This window comes from Amblyomma americanum, chromosome 9, assembly GCF_052857255.1.
Source record: "Amblyomma americanum isolate KBUSLIRL-KWMA chromosome 9, ASM5285725v1, whole genome shotgun sequence".
NCBI classification, from domain to species: domain Eukaryota; kingdom Metazoa; phylum Arthropoda; class Arachnida; order Ixodida; family Ixodidae; genus Amblyomma; species Amblyomma americanum.
The window spans coordinates 90,460,507-90,466,506 of NC_135505.1; positions in this window are offsets into that span (position 1 = coordinate 90,460,507).

A 6,000-nucleotide genomic window follows, 5' to 3' on the forward strand; every position below is an offset into this window, starting at 1 on the left:
AGTCCCCAGAACTGGTGAGTAGTGATAAGACACTCTTATTAGTGTTGCCTCGAATGACATTCCAAAATCGCTTTGGATTAGTTTTTAGTAACTGTGGAAGAGTAGTGTTTAAAAATGAAAACTTAGCTGACCTTAAAGACGTGACATAAGATTTGGCCGCTTTTTTGTACGCTAACCAATGAGATAATTTTGAGGAGTGTTTAGCTGAACGAAATAAACGCTTTTTCTTGTTCGATAACCTGTTTAGATGAGTGTTATACCAAGGTGCTTTGTTGCTAGTGTAGGTGGTTCTAAGGGGGACGTATCGGATGATTAACTCAGAAATTTTATTTTTGAACATGCCCCAGTTAGCTTCTATGGACCGGTCAATATATGATGGCAGAAACACATCTAGAAGTGAGCAGAGTTCGCTGTTGATGGCAGGGTAGTCAGCTTTGTTAAAATCACGAAATTTTCTTTTTTGTCTGCTCGTTTTTGTTTGAGTCACCGTTAGAGTGAAATGTAAGACATCATGATCGCTCAGCCCAGGCAGGTGCGAAACAGTCGATAAGTAGTCTGTTACTGTCGAAAGAATAAGGCCGAGAATTGATGATGTATTTGGTGTTACACGTGTAGGAGAACTAACGATCTGTGATAAGCTGAAGTCTGAACAAACGGAAAGAAATAGATTGGATTCAGCGGACGAGGGATTAGGAAAGGGGTGATCATGTGACCAGACGATATGCGGAAAATTGAAGTCACCTAGAAGTAAAAGTTCAGCACCAGGGAAACACGTGACAATCTGATTTAGAGAATCATGTAGGTTATCGCAGAAGGATGTGTCGGCCGAGGGGGATCGATAACATACGCCTACTATTAATTTTTTAAAGTTAAGATTTAGGCAGCACCGTATTAGCTCTAATTTAGTAATAACAGGTACAACAAAACAATCAATGCATTCATTAATAGCAATTAGGATACCACCACCAACTCTGCCAGTCCGGTCACTCCGGAAGACAACATAATTATTTTTACAATGAAGCAGTTCACTATTCGTTATTTTGCTGTTTAGCCACGTTTCGGTTAATACATTAATATCAGCATTACACTCTTCGATCATTGCGCATAATTAATCTTTTTTTGGGGTAAAGACTACGTATGTTTGTGTACAGAAGTGAGCAGGCGAGAATTTTCGAAACGTCTCCCCTCTCATGATCCTACCTGGTCAACTTCCCGCGACCATAGCGGAGAGTTCTGCTTTGAGTTTCACTCGCGTTTTCAGAGGCATTTTCAGAAGCATTTTCAGAGGAATTGCTGATTTCGTAAATGACGCCTTCGCTTTCGTTGTAGCCGTAGCACTTTCCTTCGATGAAAATTTTCTTATAGACGAGTTGGAACGATATGCCGCCTTTGGATTTGCCAAACTCTATTTAATAAATTTATTTCCGATATTACGTGTGGCTGGGCAGAAGTCTCCAGCAATTCCTTTCCCTGTATTGTTCAACGACTCCCGTTTTGACATGACTAGTTCTTTAGTTTTATAGTTCTCAAATCTTGCTATAAGTGGTCGTATTTTGTCATTGGCGAAACGCCCAATTCTATGTGCACGGGAAATATCTGAACTACAGATATCAATTTTCATAGTGTTCTTTATTAGTCCGAGACCTTCTTGCTCTGATTCGGACGATGTTTCATCTGCACTGTCAGTTATGCCATAAAAGGCCAAATTGTTGCGTCTAGATCGGTCCTCTGCGTCATCAAGACGGGATCGAAGCGCAATATTGTCTTTCTCAAGGCGCTCTACTGTGGCATGCAATTCTTTCATGTCCTGCTGCCAGTGCTCGAAAACCGAAGTTTGATTTTCTACTTTTTTCAACCTTTCCTTTATTTCCGTCATCATCGCCTGTGAAGCCGACTGCTGCTGTTGTTTCAGTTCTGACTTGCTTTCCAACATAGTATTTTGCGCTAATTCAATTCTTTTGGAGCGTTCGTTCATGTCTTTCATGGTTTGCAAGATCTGCGCAAGATCTTCAGGACCCGGATTGTTTTCGATGTCGCCGCATAAGAGCAATAACAATGAACAGAAAGGCGCAATCACTGCTTCTGGGCACGGAAGCACGACGATAAAGCGGTTATCCGATTTGAAGCAAGGAAACGGTAATTTAGAAAGATAACCAACCTGTAGAACGAAGAAGGTGCGTAAGTCATTGATGCTTTTCTTCATCGTGCCTCCGCGCCCACTGACAAGTGACCACTCGATGCCTGGTTTTATACGTTCCGAGTGTGATGACGTTGATGTTGCTGCTGCGCAGTCGTGGATCCCCAGGGGGCGTATGGCCACGGAGCCAGTCGAGAGGAATGGCAGTTCCGGAGCAGAAGCGGCTTCACAGGATGCAGCCGCATCGTAGCCAGGTCCCGCCGCAGCCGAAGAAGTCTCCCGCCGGTGGCCCTCTGCTGTCTTCCCAGCCGCCAGCACTGCGATGAGCTGTAGAACGAAGAAGGTGCGTAAGTCATTGATGCTTTTCTTCATTGTGCCTCCGCGCCCACTGAGTGGCCACAAGCTTACACAAAATAAAATTCATGACGCAGTTTCATTTTTACTGATTTCTTTTTTTGATTCACCCAGTAGCTTCTTTTTCTGTTTCATATAATCTATGTCCTTCAAGTTCTTTCTACACACCTCACGTTCATGATTTTCTTTTAATGTACTAGAGCTAGGCGGCATGTTAGTTTTTATAGCCTGTACTACATCTCTTTTGAAAAATATTTAGCTCTTTGCTTACGGGGATGCGCATTGTCGCTCGCTCGCCAGAGGCATCTTTCTCTCTCACTTGTGACCAGTCTTGTAGAGGTTACAGAAAAAAAGTAACCAGTTACAATTACGATTGCTCCATCTCAAATGTGACGGAATACAGCGGTCAATTACCGCCTCAGAAAAATAACTGAATAATTTCTGAACTGTAATCGATTTCAATTGCGTTAATTTTCAGCATTTCTACTTGGTCATCGAAGTCAACGCTGGTATAACCAAGTCGCTCGGCTAATTAGCGCTAGTTATCTAAGTGTATTAATTTTCACCATGTGGGAAATCATCCTCTACGAAACAAGAGATACTGAAAAGCAAAGAACGAAGCGAACAGCTAGGCTATTCAGAATTTTCAAGGGCTGTCGCACAATCTTAGGAAGATGGCAAATTTATAACACATAAACCTGGTTCTCTCTGACCTGTCCAAGCTTGCCAAGGTCTCTGCAATCCTTCATCATCGGAAGCACGAATCATGACCTGAGAAGCACGTCACTGAGTTCACCAATAGCAGGAGCAAACTTATCTATAAAATTTCCCTCACCTGCAAAAGAGTATAGGTTATTTGAGGTGTTGAATGCTACAGGTGTTGAAATACAAATCCTGGGGTTCTTGACATATCATTGCTTTGGTTGTAAACCGTTAAACCAAGTTCCCTGCATACGCCAAATACAAACTGGACGAGAAATTACACAAGCTTTTTTATTTCTAAAGGGTGAGAAGTGCGTTAGCACACCGTCGGTTTCACTCCTTGATAAAGGCTCTGATTTCAGGACATCATCGGCATCAGCCTTACTGCGCCCACTGTAGGACAAAGCCATCTCCCATGTCTCGCCAAATAACCTCATCTATCGCCAGCTGCGCCCTTAGTAGGCCTGCAAACGTGATAATCTCATCCGCCCAACTAACCTTCTGCCACCCCTTGCTACGCTTGCCTTCTGTTGGAACTCACCCTATTGCCCTTGAGGACCAGCGGTTATCTTCCCTTCGCATTGCATGCCCTGCCCAAGCCGGGGTCTTCCTCGTGATTATGTCTAGGATATCATTAACCCGCGTTTGTCCCCTCACCGACTCTGCTTATCATTTTTCTTTCCACGGCTCACTGCATTGTCCTTCACTTAAGCTGAAGACTTTTCGTTAGCCTCTGTTTCTGCCCCCCGTAGGTGAGTACCGGTAAGATACAGCTCATGAACTTTTTTCTCTTAAGGAATATTGGATAACTATTCATGTTTACCTAAGAGAACCTACGATATGCGATCCTCCTCATTCTTATCCTTCTAGATAGTTCCCCCTCACAATCCGGATCAGATGTCACTACCTGCCCCAGAAATACGTGTTCCTTTATCAGTTTCAGCATCTCGCCACTAATTGTGAGCTGCTGTCTCATTGCTAGACTGTTGAACATTACTTTAATGTTCTGCATGTTAATTTTAGACCCACCTTTCTGCTCTGGCTGCCTAAATGTTTGATCATGCTTTGGATTTCACTTCCTGAGTGATTCAGCAAGGCAATGTTATCAGCGAATAGCAGATTATTTTGGTATTCTCCATTTACTCTTATTCCCAACTGTTCCCAAATGAGGCCCCGGAATATCTCCTTTAAACCGGCGCTGAATAGCATTGGCGAGATCGTGACTCCTTGCCTGACACCCTTCCTAATTCGATTTTAATTTCTGAATTCATGGAGGCTATGGTAGATGTACAGTTGCTATAAATTTATTCCAATATTTAGACATAAGGCTCTTTTACACCCTGATTTCGCGATGCGTCTATGATGGCTGATATTTCCCCTGAGTCAAACATTTCTCTCAATTAATGAAGGCTGTATATATGAGTTGGTTATATTCTGCGCATTTTTCTATTACGTGATTAAGATTATGAATATGATCTATTGTTGAATATTCTTCACGAAAGCCTGCCAGATGACTTGGTTGATCAAATTCTAAGGTTTACCTGACTCTATTAGAAATCACCTTAGTAAATTCCTTGTAGGCAACGGAAAGTAAGCTGATCGGTCCGTAATTTTTCTAGTCCATGGCGTCTCCTTTCTTATGAATTCAGATAATGTTTGCGCTCTTCCAAGCTTCTCTCACGCTCGAGGTCTTAAGGCGTTGCGTATACAGGGTGTCTAGTTTTTTTTTGCACAATCTTCTTTCCGTACTTCTACAGTTTTGCTGTTACCTGATCCTCACCAGCTGCTTTCACCCTCGGGATAGCAGCTATGGGATAGGTTCTAGGAATAGCAGGGGAGAATTATTAGTATAATCGCGGATATAAATAATTTACGGGTCATGAATACCTTCTTCCGCAAACAAGAGAACAGGAATTGGACCTGGAAGGGTCCCAATGATGAGACTAAAATGAAATTGACTTCATATCGTGACCCAACCTGGCATTTTTCAGGAGGTGGAGGTCCTCGGAAAAGTGTGTTGTAGCGACCACATAATGGGATGGAAAGTTGGGCTAGTTGGGTTACGTATATTTTAAAGGAAAAAATACAGCGCGAACATAGACGACGGACGAAGGAGAGGTGCGAGACAGCGCTTGTGTTGTGCACCTCTTCTTCGTACGTCGTCTATGTTCGCGCTGTATTTTTTCCTTTAAAAAAGACCACATAATGGTCAGGTTTCGAATGAGCTTAGGCTTGAAGAGAGGGAATGAAAGAAGCTAGTGCAGCGCAAGTCCATCATCGAGTTAGCGGTAAGAGGGAAAATCGAGGAATTTAGGAAATCCCTGCAGAACAGATATTCAGCTTTAACTGAGGAAGACTCTCTGAATGTTGATACAATTAACGATAATCTGACAGCTATCATTACAGACTGCGCAGCAGAAGTAGGCGGTAGGACGGCTCGACAGGATACCGGCCAGCTATCTCAGGAGACGACAGATCTGATTAAGAAACGTCATAACATGAGGGCGTCAACCCTACTGAGATAATATAACTAGCAAGGCTATCGAAGTTAATTAATAAGCGCAATTTAACCGACATAAGGAAGTTTAATATCGAGAGAATCGAGCATGCGCTAAGGAACGGAGGTAGCCTAAAAGCGGTGAAGAGAAAACTAGGCATTGATAAAAACCAGATGTATGCATAAGAGACAATGAGGACAATGTAATTAGAAATATGGATAAAATAGTTAATGTAGCCGAAGAGCTCTACACAATTCTACACATTAACCAATGCAATCAAAAGGCAAATGAAAGAGAAAGTAGCGCACA